The sequence below is a fragment of the Lolium rigidum genome, chromosome 2 (assembly GCF_022539505.1).
Source record: "Lolium rigidum isolate FL_2022 chromosome 2, APGP_CSIRO_Lrig_0.1, whole genome shotgun sequence".
Lineage (NCBI taxonomy): Eukaryota > Viridiplantae > Streptophyta > Magnoliopsida > Poales > Poaceae > Lolium > Lolium rigidum.
This window is the reverse complement of record NC_061509.1, coordinates 127800720-127815277: the sequence shown is the minus strand read 5'-3', so window position 1 is coordinate 127815277 and position 14558 is coordinate 127800720. Positions and strand designations below refer to the sequence as shown.

General features: G+C 39.0%; 1 pseudogene; it reads left to right on the top strand.

Annotated features, from left to right (window-relative positions):
* Positions 1–2838: 2838 nt before the first annotated feature.
* LOC124687218 lies at positions 2839–13260 on the top strand (annotated as a pseudogene).
* Positions 13261–14558: the final 1298 nt, after the last annotated feature.

The following is a 14558-nucleotide window of genomic DNA, read 5'->3' as shown; positions in this document are numbered from 1 at the left end:
GTTGGCTTTGGTCTTAGGATGATGATCTTGTTTACTGTGGCTATAATCATATTAGCAGAGTAATGCTAATAATGATTACATGTATTTGTCTAAATGATATCTTAAATTGGAACCTATATTTGAATTCAGAGATGGTGTTGCTCATGTTCTTGCCTTCTACGCCGATGGGTTCATCTATTTGGTTCCCTACTTCTCTGATTGGCTCTCATGATATCACGTGTATTCACACAGTGAACCATGTCCTCAATTGTTGCCTCACAGACTTGAGTACTTGACATCTATCTGAATCTGAATTTGAGAAATTGCCTCACCATTAGTGAATGCAAACATTCTAACCTTAACAAACGTATATGTTTGTTTGTTCGTTTGTTTTGCAGGTCACAATATGAAGAAGGCTAAAATGTAGGGTTTAGGGACTTTTCCTTTTTTTCTTCCTCTAAACATTGTACTTATAATTTCTTTTATTTGTTCTCTGTAAAATAACTGTGCAATATGTTGATATCATTTCTTTATTGTAATTGTATTTTATCTTTATTAGTTCAATTTTCTTATATATGTAATAAAAATATGATTTGAATTTCATGAGTTCAAGTTCTAATTTCAATTCAAATACATTTCCCCAAAATAGGAATATCAAGAAAGGTCATGTCAAAACTTATGTCAAAACTTATCGCATGCATCTGATGAGTTACCCAAATTCATCAAGATAAAAGAAGACTCGATCTCTCGATGTTTTAGGTTTAAACGCGACAAATCTCCCCACATTTCCATGTGCAAGTGCACAAATTCTATATCTGCCCCTCGATTGGTCCTAAATGTCGGGATGCTACAACGAGATTATTCCTCAAACCTGCCACTAGTCACTAATTGTTGCTTAGAGGTATAAATATCATTAATAATTTGTTTCGTTGCAGAAATGGACGTTTTATGATGATATATTTAGAAACAATCACGTGATGGAGGAATGCCCAAGTCAACGGAACCTCAAAATGAAGTGAAACCAAACTTAACGAGCATTGGTACGGTGAGCTTCGACCATACCGTCCCGCCGTACGAAGTGTCGGTGGATCAATCAGACGAAACAGAGCAACTTCCGTGAACCCCACCCTCATCCATTGCCCTAGGGTATCTTCGAAACTCCACTACGTATCTCGCGGTGCAAGTAGGGTACTTGTTGGACAACTGAATCCATATTGAGCACGATTGTAGGCTATGGTGCCACAAGTATGCATCACTCACATATATATCTCGGATACATATTTATATGATTACTGCTAATGATGATCCATTTTATCTTCTATTGTATGTGCATAGTTGCAAGGGAAACCTTGGCTCTGACCTATTTCCATCCATCAATACAAATAAAAAAAGATAAACGGTTGGTCCAGCAAACAAAGATTCCACAAAGGTTTAGAAGTATTGCTAGAAGTAATCTTCCGAAGCACATACTTCTCAGTTCGATATAAACCTAGGGTCTCTTCGGGAAAATGCTACCATACTACTTTCCTAAGATATCATTCACGGGAGCCCTAAGAGATCATGAAGTGTTGCTCAACCTTGCGCTCTTTTCTCTACATGCTTAAGAAGATGACTATCTTGCCCCGTACCTAACAGTGACGGGTAGATCGGCACAGTGGCCGGGTACACCGTCGCCATCCACATGAGATGAAATGCGACACTAGCCAAACCACAAGGCTGTCACCGACTCACCGTGTCTCTATCCTCTGTTTTCTTCTAAGACAAAGCAACACGTGGCCACCCACACCGACGAGCAGGCCACGTGGAAAGCAAACCCACAAATCAATGACACGAAGCAATTCGACTAGCGGTGTGGGTTGAAACGAGCAGCCGAACAGAGGGCAGATGGATGGTCAGCATGGATTTTCAGCAGAGGTTGGACGGCGTGGACCACATGTGACCTAAGAATCACCCCTCACACAACTATGTTTATTTATCTTTTTTTCATACAAGTATTAATAGTATGCAGAGAAGTCAGATGCACATAATTAGTTTGCGCTAAAGTGTGGCGGAAACATAACGCGCATTTTCAGAACCTAGGTAATGTAGAAACCGATTAAATTTACTTTGCCATTAAGTTATTTAGTTTCCGATCACTAAGTTACAAAAATTTCGAGAGGGAGAAGTTTTCTTTAAACTGTTCATCTGAAACTCATCATTTTTTGTCTAAGCTACATACTTTTAAATTTAGGTATAAAAAATAGTCTACTGGGTATTTCTACCCGGTGGTCTCGTCTGGACCGTCCGTCGATACTCACACGCTGCAAGGTTTTCGGGCGCGTGGCGTGGTGTATTGTTTGGGTGTTTTGTTCATTTACATGAAAAGCCGGATGGAAGGAGTAAAAGCATGTGCACTAGACAACAACACAGCTCTACAGGAGTAGTCTCTCCGCCGTTGGTTTCTTTCCTCGCCCAGCACCGCCAACTCATCACTCACTCGCCGCTACACCACCTGGCATGCATCCTGCCACAACCGAAACGGATGCGCGATCACCACCGCAGAAAACCCCAGACATGGTTGGCCTTGGACTGTCCCGCAACGGCCTCCTCCGCCGGTGCGGCGCACGCTACCACCCATGCAGCCGTCCACCACCTCCGCTTGCGCGCGTTGCCCACGCCACCCGGTGGTCACCACCGAGCTGCCACCCTCGCGTGAAGCCTCCGCTCCCTCCTCCCTCCGTGCTAGTAGCTATATAGCGCACCCCACTCCGCTCCCCTCCTAAGTTTAGCACAGCCCTCCTCATTTCGCTCGCGCGGCTGCAGAGGGTTTAAGCAGGGCGGGTCAGTTGGTTCGATCCGATCCGATCCGGCTGCGGCGAGATGGCGGCGCCGGCATTTGCGGTTTCCGGCGCGGGGCTCGTCGGGGCGCCGGCTCCTCGATCCGGAGGCGCCGAACGGCGGAGGCGCGGGGCGGAGCTGCTCTTCGGCCGCAACAAGGGCCCCTGCTTCCCTCGTAATGATCCGCGCTCACTCCCCTTCTCTTCGCTCGTGCCCGTCCTTCCACGATCAAAGGCTTATCTTTCTTGCATTCCTGCTGTGCCGGTGCTGCCTGCAGGTGCCGTTCGGGCCGGAGGCTCCGGAAGGCGCGTGGCCGTGCGCGCGGGGGGCGCGTCCGGCGAGGTAATGATCCCGGACGGTGAGAGCGACGGAGTGCCGCCATCTTCCAACGACGGTTCCGTTCAGTTCGAGTCGGATGATCTGGAGGTAGTTGAAATATCTTCTCGCCCTTACAAAACCAGTACTACTACTTACCACCGTATTTGCATGGTTCACTTGAAGATCCTGTTTAGTTCTCTTCTGTCTAGCGGATTCAGATACTGAAGAATTTCCTGATTTCACACGTAGGTTGCGCTACGTCCTCTTTCATGCCTCATTGTATGCGCAACGTGGATTTCTAATTTCTTGGGGATTGGGAACTATCAACTTGTTAGTACTTGCCTGCATGATATATATGATTGAGATCTGAAATAAAACCCCATATGTCAGGCTGCAAAAAAAAACTATGCATGTGTACCACTTTTCTTCTGAACCTCTTGCCTGCGCATCCTTCCAGGTACCATTCATCGATGACGATTCAGTCATAGAGGATGCAGGTGGAGATACTACTGGGTCTTCAGAGCCAAATCTGGCTGCTGAAGAAGCTGATTCTGAAGGCATGACCAAAATAGACCAAGAATTGTCTACAGGGGAGAAACTGCGTGATGTACCACAACCAGGAAATGGAGAGCAAATATACGAGATTGACCCGATGCTCCGAGACTTTAAGTACCATCTTGGGTACCGGTATGCCTTGTTTCTATCCATCTTCACTTTTCTTTTTATGAAATTACCGTTTCAACCCAAGTTTAGCATTAACTGAGCTGGTAACCGAACAAAAGTACGACAGTACGGTAAGAACTGCAATATATGTAAACTGCATACGCCCATGATTACCAGCTGTAATTGACTAAATTGATGAATGTATAGCATGGTGTGATCAATTTATTTTCGCTTTTGCAAGAACGAAGCCCATAGGCCATGGTCGAGCTGTACTAGCAATCTCACTGTGCCTTAATGGATCAAAAACAGGTACAGCCTATATAGGAGATTACGTTCAGACATTGACCAGTATGAAGGAGGGATGGATGCCTTTTCCCGTGGTTACGACAAGTTTGGATTTAATCGCAGGTAAGTTTCTTGACCAGATAAGCATGTGTCTCCAATTTTCTATGTATTACAAGAGAATAACTTAGTATCTACATTCCACTTCCGATGCAGCGCTGAAGGTATCACTTACCGTGAATGGGCTCCTGGAGCACACGTATGTTCTTCTGACACACTGACCATTTACCTGAGCATTATACTGAATTATTGATAGTTCTATCTTTTAACCACTTACTGTTTGTCCGCTATCCTATGATATTTTGGACGGTCCAGATTTTGTACCTCCCAGATCAGCATCATATTAAGTTGCACTACTAGCTTTGTTAAGAACTAACCTCCTGCTTCTGATTGCAGTCTGCAGCATTAGTAGGGGACTTCAACAACTGGGATCCAAATGCAGACCCTATGAGCAAAGTATGCATGTAGTTTCGCAAATATATCATCTTTTCTTTGTAGATTAGTTTTTTTTTTTAGATCTGCTTATATCTATTTGAAAGGTATCAAATATACACTTTACATGTACGACAGAGTTGTGCCATAGATAGAGTTCACAGTGTCTAGGACTAGGAGTATTAATTCCACTGGACTCTGTTCTTTCACTTGGCTGTTGTCAACGTTGACAATGCTTTTGTTGTAGGAGGTTGATAGTGACAATGTTCAATTACCTTTTTTTTGAGAACACAGTACAACGCAGACGCTCACAAACACGCACATACAAACACCCCTATGAACGCACGCACACCCTACCCCTATGAGCACCTCCGAGGGACTGAGCCACACATATTATTATGATGTAGACACCATTTACTGTTTTTTGGTTGGTGTTGCAATATAAGACCAAGACTTTTTACATAATAAATAATCATGCTGGACTAGGTACACTAGTAAATGATTATTTATTATGTAATCATGCTGGACTAGGTACCTCATGGACCAATGCTCATATCCACTGTAATTGCTTTCAGGATGACTTAGGTGTTTGGGAGATTTTTCTGCCAAACAATGCAGATGGTTCGTCACCAATTCCTCATGGCTCACGTGTAAAGGTAGTTTTTTCTTCTCGTCAATTATTTTTGGCTCATGAACATGTTCTGTAATACTCAGCAGCTCTTTTGAACATCTAGGTGCGAATGGAAACTCCATCTGGGATAAAGGATTCAATTCCTGCGTGGATCAAGTACTCTGTGCAGGCTCCAGGAGATATACCATACAATGGCATATATTATGATCCTCCCGAAGAGGTATTTATTCTCGCCTTCTGTAGCTTTAGATTTCAGACATTTTTATTGGATAGTAAAAATATGGTAAGCCACTTCAGTGTTCTCTCAAGCTGTGCAACTTTCTATTTGCCTTTGGCATTTTAGTTTTCTATTTACTAACCAGTTATGAAATTACTTACATGCATATGCAGGAGAAGTATGTATTCAAGCATCCACAACCTAAACGACCAAAATCACTGCGGATATATGAAACACATGTTGGCATGAGTAGCCCGGTATTTCATCTTTACCCTGTATTCCCTAAATAATGCTAGCAATATGCAGTTCAAGTTAATTTACAGGTTGTTAGAATGGTATTTCGGTATTGTTGTCCTGTTTCCTCTTATAAGTGATAACTTATCATGAACTCATTTCCTATGCCACTTTCTTAATAAGTACACAATTATTTCCGAAAATCTGAAAATGGGGTTCCTGGGCAATATAAAATTAGTTAAAAAAAGTTCTAAAGCACATGCTAGACATATGGAATAATGTAATTTCAGTTCAAATATGATGTTTTGACTGTTTCAGGAAAATATTAGTAATTATTGCATTTCCAAAATCTGATGTATATTTATTCAAAGCTTTAAGTTAATATAAGTCTGAATGTTACATCTTTTAATGCTAAAATTTCTATTTTTCTAATAAAATTAACATTTTTATAATTTTTTTACTTTATTCCTTACAAACAGTTTATTTACATTTTTTATATTTTAAAGTTTCATGTCAGAAATTAACCAATAGCAACTATGTCACTCATCTTTTCTACATTTTTTCTCTAGACACATGATTTTTGAAATTCCATATTCTTATGTCCTATCAAACTACTAAACAATTTTATATAATTCTTTCATCAATTTTATTTAGTCCCTTTTTAAATAATAATGATTATCGGTGGCCTTCTCATATGAACACTTCAATAATTACTGATTTCCCCGCATGATCAGGAACCAAAGATAAACACATATGCAAACTTTAGGGATGAGGTCCTTCCAAGAATTAAAAGACTTGGATACAATGCAGTGCAAATAATGGCAATCCAAGAGCACTCATACTATGGAAGCTTTGGGTATTTCTCTGGGTCGATTTATGTCTCTCTTTCATTTCTAGAGTCCATAGAACTTATCAAGAAACTCATATATCAACTTTTCGTCTACCATATTTCATCCTTTATTTTTTACGCGAGAGAATCCTCCTTGCTATCTTTCAACTACTGCATGTGTTCTCAATCAGATTAGACATGTTGCTGTGCCAACTTTATATTAATATTATGCATGTATGGCATATAATAACGGGTCGAATATGAAAGCATGCATGATAAATTGATTACACACATATGGACCATGTTTGTATGGAGGGATGGTAGTATGTTGCACCTGTTCTGCCATACTAGTATAAACATGTCATGTTTATCAGTATTTATATTAGCTTCCTTTCCAATGACATGAAAGTTAAATCATCATTCAACGTCCCTTCGGGGACATCCGATAAAATCATCATTCAACCCATTTTTTATTTTAAAATGATATATTTTCCTTTTTGACAACCAACAAAGCACCATTGTTAAACTTTTTATTATTCATTACAGGTACCATGTTACCAATTTCTTTGCACCAAGTAGCCGTTTTGGTACACCAGAAGATTTGAAATCTTTGATTGATAGAGCTCATGAGCTTGGTTTGGTTGTCCTCATGGATGTTGTTCACAGGTACGTAGTACAGTTTGCGGTTGACGTGTTGTTTTCATTTTATTTTTTTAAGCTGACAAGAATAAGTTGCTCTAAAATCTGTTTATGTTTGGTAATGAATATTGAAGTTTAATAGTTTATGATATCCAATGGCTTAATTATTGTTATTAGCCAAATTATTTTAGCATGATTTTAAATAGACTTTTGAAGTTAATTTTGTAGAAGTTAATTTATGATATTATGCCTTATCGAATTGTGTTTTTTATGATATTTATTATGAGGATTTTCCTTTCAGCTGATCTCAGCTCTTATCATGGTGCAATCCTTTGCGATCCCCATAAATTTATAATTCTCATAATCTAGTTTAACAAATATGTAAGTTTAATAGAGGCATATGCTTTATCAACTAAAGATTTCCAATCCACTCGGTGTGCAACTTCTTGTAATTTATGGACGTATAAGTTTTCTTATGGGTGGGTAAAATCATGCTAGTCCTGATTCTTTATTTGAATTCTCATGGATCCGAATGATAAATGAATCATCCACTCTCTCTAAATAGGTAAATTACTATTTAGTTCTTATTGCCAATCATTATGAAATATAGAAATTTAACTATTTACTTATTGCTTTTGTGGTAGAAGTAGTGATGTCAGAGGGCGAACAATTGTTTGGTCATGTATGATTTAGTTAAGTCCTAAATACATAAAAGAATAAGTGAATATTTGCTGAATAGGATCAATAATTTTACAGGAAATAAAGTATAGAGGTACCCATGTACAGGACAAGCTTTCAAGCTGTTTTCAGTTTTTTTTTTGAGAAAAAAAGTTGTTTTCAGTTTCTTTCCCGGCCTAGGCTCCAAAGAGCGTAGCCATGCAGATCCTTGTGTAGTTATGTACCATCATCACGATAGAGATTAGGGTGTGAGTTACTGGAGGAAAGCCTCCCTTTTTCTTCTTTATGGGTTCTAGGTTATCCTGTACTAGGCCTAGGTCCCTTTATATATAGGTCCTGCTGATGCAGATCTAATCTTAACTTTCCTACTAACAAAATCTTTATCTATGGAAATAACTAGATAACTTGATATTCAAACAAACTTAATATAGAGCATATCACTAAACTGATTGAATCCCCTTCTTGCACCTGCACCTATAGTGCTGGCTCCACATGAAAGTTTCAGACTGGACTGTTCATGCAGGTTTGAAAGCCTTTTTGTTCTATAGCTTTGCCTTCCTGTTGAGATCGATCTTAACCCATCTTCCCATGGACATCCTGGGGGTATTTACTCAGTCCCCTTTCCTACATAGCTTTATCTTTGTTTTCTGTCTCTCTCAGTCATGCATCAAGTAATACCCTGGATGGGTTGAACGGTTTTGATGGCACGGATACACATTACTTTCATGGCGGTTCACGGGGTCATCATTGGATGTGGGATTCTCGTGTGTTTGACTACGGCAATTGGGAAGTATGGAACAATAGAACTCCTATTGCCATCTGTTCTTTATTTATTCCGTTAATCTGGCTATTGATACTCCAATATTATTATGTTTTGTACAGGTTATAAGATTTCTACTTTCCAATGCAAGATGGTGGCTAGAGGAATATAAGTTCGATGGTTTCCGATTTGACGGTGTGACCTCCATGATGTATACCCACCATGGATTGCAAGTAATTCATTGCCTGATTGTTGTTATTTCATCTTAAATACGAGGGCAATTCTGATAAGATTGCACTTAGCTTATTTTATTTATGTGCTACAGTTTCATTTTTTTATCCAAGCTTCCAACCTAATTTTCTTCTTCTAAAAACTGCACTACATTTCAGGTAGTCTTTACAGGGAACTACAATGAATATTTTGGCTTTGCCACTGATGTAGATGCAGTTGTTTACTTGATGCTCGTGAATGATCTAATTCATGGGCTTTATCCTGAAGCCATAACTATTGGTGAAGATGTAAGTGTTTTCTTATTTATATTTCAATATGACTTTATTAGACATATTTGTGGTGGCGATCGTTTTTGTAGGTTCATATAAAAATTGCTTTAAATTCAGAAATGCAGTGCGCAATGTGCCATTACTTTGCTATATCAAGTTGAGACCCGTGGGAATCGTGTCTTACATGAGTATTTTGTTATTGAAAGTACTATTCTTCATCATTCTTATGGCCTAAATCCAGTAACTAAGATATGCTTACTAGCTCCTATTTGTACATAAATATGAAATTATCGGGTAGTACCATGGTTAGATACAGGTCAAGTTCCTGATGTGCAAAGTTCTTTTCTTATCCATAAATTAGACGTAGGTTCCATGGAGTGACAACCTTCCCTTTCTTTAACTTTGTGAACGTCGGATGAAATACAAGGTTATGGCGGATTAGTCAGTTAATACTGTAGGCCTATTCTGAGCCAAACCAGTTTCTAAAACAGAGCTTTCCAGAAAGAAACAAATAATAGCATAATTTTTCAATTGATGTGTTGGTTTTTCATTTGAATTTTCAGGTTAGTGGAATGCCTACATTTGCCCTTCCTGTTCAAGTTGGTGGCGTTGGTTTTGACTATCGCTTACATATGGCTGTCGCTGACAAATGGATTGAACTTCTCAAGTAAGTTTTTAACATGTTGGTATGCAGATGGTAATTTTTTAACTGGAGAAAAGATTACATTGTGCCCTATATATGAATATAGTTCAAAATTTCCTTTGTATAACACCACTGCACAAATGGACTGAGATAAATGTCCATAAACATGTATCATTATTAGTGTACTGGGTTCAGGCACAGAGAGAGCAGTAGTTGTGACTTTGCAGTTTGCAGTTTGCACAGCATAAGTGAAGTGGCGGAATCAGCATCCCTGCTGCCCGGGCAATTGCCCGGACTTCTGGCAAAAAAGAAACACCCAGGTTTTAAATTGTTCTTGAGTGCACTAATGAGCATAACTACACACATATGATATAGTTACCAACTTTTAGGCTTTCGTATAATGACATCACACTTTTCTTAATAATGCCCATCCTCACTTGTATCTCTCATCATTTTTGTTGTCTCAGCTGTTTTAAGTTTCTATCCTTTTTACAATTAAGTTTCTATTTTGGAATAGTAAAATTTCGCTACTCCGTGTGCCTTCTGGCTATTGACTCGAAATATCTGGTGCCTGAAATCTGAATGGCAATTTTCATTTTGAACAGGGGAGTGACGAAGCTTGGAAAATGGGTGACATTGTGCACACACTAACAAATAGAAGGTGGCTGGAGAAGTGTGTTACTTATGCTGAAAGTCATGATCAAGCACTTGTTGGTGACAAGACTATTGCATTCTGGTTGATGGACAAAGTAACCACATAATTTCTCTAGTTACCAAACTGTGGCCTTGCCTAGTGCCATTGTGCTTCTTCGTTAATTTTTTTACATCTTTGAGTTTTTCTAATGATATACACATCCCCCTTGATTTTCTAGAGCGCTAAGTGGAAACTAGATTATAGGTTTATCTATGTACTAGTGCCCCTGCCTTTTCTCATATTAGTAGCATGCATCCGTGATCACTTTATATCCCATATATTCATTAGCTCTTATGCACTAGAGAATGGTTGCCACCAATATCTCTGTATAATAGAATTTTGTTCTTAACTAATCCTGTGACAACTGTAATTTCCTTGTCTACATTGACTTGATAATGGCAAGAGAACCTTATCTGCTTTAATGATGCAGGATATGTATGATTTTATGGCTCTGGACAGACCTTCGACACCTAACATTGATCGTGGAATAGCATTGCATAAAATGATTAGACTTATCACAATGGGTTTAGGAGGAGAGGGCTATCTTAACTTTATGGGAAATGAATTTGGACATCCTGGTGAGAATAAATATTTTCCTGCACGCTCTTTGAATCTTGATAAAAAATTTCATTTGTTTCACTTATACTTTTACTATGTCTGAGGAAGCCATTAATTTTAAGGTTATTGTTCTAACTTTTACTTTGCAGAATGGATAGACTTTCCAAGAGGCCCACAAGTGCTTCCAACTGGAAAGTTCATCCCAGGAAACAACAACAGTTACGATAAATGCCGTCGAAGATTTGACCTGGTAAACTTCCTTTGCACTATAGCTTCCTATTAATAAAAACAGTAATTTCTACCTCCATTCAGTCAATTAAGTTTCAGTTAAAAATTTGAGTCAATTTAGAGCTTCTTTTTACCTCCTCAGTGCTTTATTAAACATGGTTCCCCAAATGATGTTCATGTTTGTCCTCTGCTCTTATTCACATTAGTGTTTGGACAGGACCATAAATATTAATTTTTAGATAAAAATACAAAATCCATGCATCCTGATTCATTGATCTAAGAAGTAATATGTATCATCAATAAGAATTTTTCCTATGTTTTACTTGTCAGGGTGATGCAGAATATCTTAGGTATCATGGTATGCAGCAGTTTGATCAGGCAATGCAGCATCTTGAGGGAAAATATGGAGTATGTAATATTTTATTCCATTTTTGCTCCTGCGAGATTGAGTTGCCATACTTATTAGCGTTTTTTCATTGCTTCTGTCATGTCATTCTATTCATATTCATTCCGCCGTCACTTTGTCAGTCCAAATAAGGTTGGATGTACAAGGAACATCCTAAATATGGTGAAGTAACCCACGTAAACAAAATGCAGCATTTGTTATTCCATGTACTCACGTTTGGTGCTATATCTATGCATTAATCCTCCTAATATGTTGCATATTTGAATTATTAAGCTTGAAAATAGCAAAAACCATACCAATATTTTTGAGGCGTTATATCCCCTTTTTTTAAGAAGAATGCAAAAGAATTGTGCCTCTATATATTATGGACGCTTTTTTGTATTCTCTTCTCTACCTTATTGAAATGAGGCATATTATGTGGCCGTTCTTTTTAGAAGTGACCTTTCTGTACTTTGATATATGCTGGATAGAAGAGTTACATTTGTACAGAAGGCAGTGATACTACTGTAAATCTTCCATTGTTTCCTTTAGGGGCACTCATCCATGTTCTCCTTTCTATTGTCTCCATACTTCAACCATGGAAGCTAACAGAAAGCTATACATTTCCCCTCTTTATTTTCTATACTTTAGTCGAATATGTCACATGGAAAATATTGAATAGTCTTCAGTTTGCAGGTGCTAACTCATATTTGAAATCGGGGTAGTTGATTTACAATAACTCATTTCTGTTTTCTTTGGAAATATAATCATATTTGCTAATGTAGGAAGATATTAGCAATTTACGATTACTGCTATCCTCTAACATTATGTGGCACCTACGTATGTTAGCTGATGAAATGGTAAATGTAATTGCAGTTTATGACATCAGACCATCAGTACGTGTCTCGGAAACATGAGGAAGATAAGGTAATCGTGTTTGAAAAAGGGGACTTGGTATTTGTGTTCAACTTCCACTGCAGTAACAGCTATTTCGACTACCGTGTTGGCTGTTTAAATCCTGGGATGTATAAGGTATAGCTATCACGCATTCCCCGTGCCGCATTAATTTTCTGCACTGTACACTTGTTCTGTACACATTACCTCATGTTTATCCCTGAATACGCTGGGGGTCTTGATAGTCTGAACTCCGGGTATTTTAGTTCCATTTATCCCGTAGTTTTTTCTATTTGCTTCTGTAGTACAGGCAGACATAGGAAGCAAAGTACAAATGCTTGGCACCTGCTGGAATTGATGTTTAAATCACAAGCCTTTTAAACTTATTCACAAGCTCAGATGACTAGAATTGATCACTTATACCGGGTGGTTCTATGCCCAATCTTGGTTCTTGCAGGGTTCAGCCCATTCATGTTTTGGAATTTACCTGGAAAGTTTAGTTGTAAGGCAGGTACAGATGAACTTGTTTGGTTGGGTGCTGATAATGTCTTCTTTCTATCAGGTGGTCTTAGATTCGGACGCTGGAATATTTGGTGGATTTGGTAGGATCCATCACACTGCAGAAGCACTTCACTTCGGTAAGCCTTTTGCTCCGGCGTGGTGGCTGATAGTATGCCTGTGTAACCTCATCCTTGGAAAATGTGAACTGACTTGTGCTTCACATGTTTCTTGCAGGACTGTCAACATGACAACAGGCCCCATTCATTCTCAGTGTACACTCCTAGCAGAACTTGTGTTGTCTATGCTCCAATGAACTGACGCAGCAAAGTGCAACATGCAATTGTGCGCGATGTTGTTGCTAGTAGCAAGAAATCTCCGAGAAAAATCATTTGGGCAGTGCAACCAGGTGCAAGGTCTCTCTCATGCCATGAGACATTTCTCCTTATGGCTTCAATAAGATGTCGGCTTCAACGAGTACTGCTGGATCGACTAGACAGCATGGTTTTGTGATTTGTGCTCCAAATTTTGAGGGCGTCGTGAGAAAAAACATGCTCATATGTGTTATGATTTTGTGAATCGGCGATGAAACCTCTCCCAAATACCAATGTCTTCGTAATTCCTGATGGCCCATAGATAATTGCTACTACCCTCTCAACTGCCAGTTCAGCATAGATGCTTTTCTTCTCTTGTAATGCTTGATTAGACTTATGCTCCATTTTCGAATGATAGTACTTATGATGTCCATTTCGAAAAAAAGTACTTATGATGTTTTATATATTTATTTGATCAGCAGGGCCAACGCCCCAGTTCTATTTTCTTTATTTCGTTGAAAACGAACCTCGTGAAATGACTCGAATTGTTATCTATCACTTATTTCAAAATGATTAGTACTACCCAGTCGAGACTCGATTATGAGTTGTTGCCGTGCTGGGCTGCTTGGGCATAACGCATCTGTTTGATATTAATAAAGTAAGCCGTGTGCAGAGACTGGGGCTATGCTCCTTTATCGAAAAAACATGTCACGTTAGTGACTACACGGGCAATCGACCAGGGACAGAGAGCAATATGGGTTTGGTCGGCTTATTCTTTACTGCTACTCCATGACTCGTATCTTGAGTAGGGGAGTCAGATCTGAGTGCGGTCGTTTGGCTCCGGGGTCTATTGGGTCTCGGTATTTTCAAAAAAAAATGGGAATCGCATTTGGATGTTTTAAAAACACACTGCCACATATGCATCAAGATGTTACCTACATGCCTGCAGAGTTTTCATAGATAAGTTCATGTGTGCGCTACACACAAAAAAAAGACAAATGTGTTGATCTATAATAGCAAAAGAGCATTCATTAAAGATCAACACATTTGTATTTTTTTTAGCCCCCCAAATTAGCACATTTCTTCATAAAATTTATAGAATGTAGTTATCACCTAATACATAATTTGTGCACAGGATTTAGGTTTTTTCAAAATTTGAATGTGTATTTCTCGAATTTTAAAAACCAGGCTCCAAGGAAACCCAGACCATTCTGTGATTTCCAAGTAAAATATACCCTTTACAAGTGGCACACAAATGAGAGGTTCATCCCAAAGAGCCAACACTCTACACCTTTTTTTTCCGTG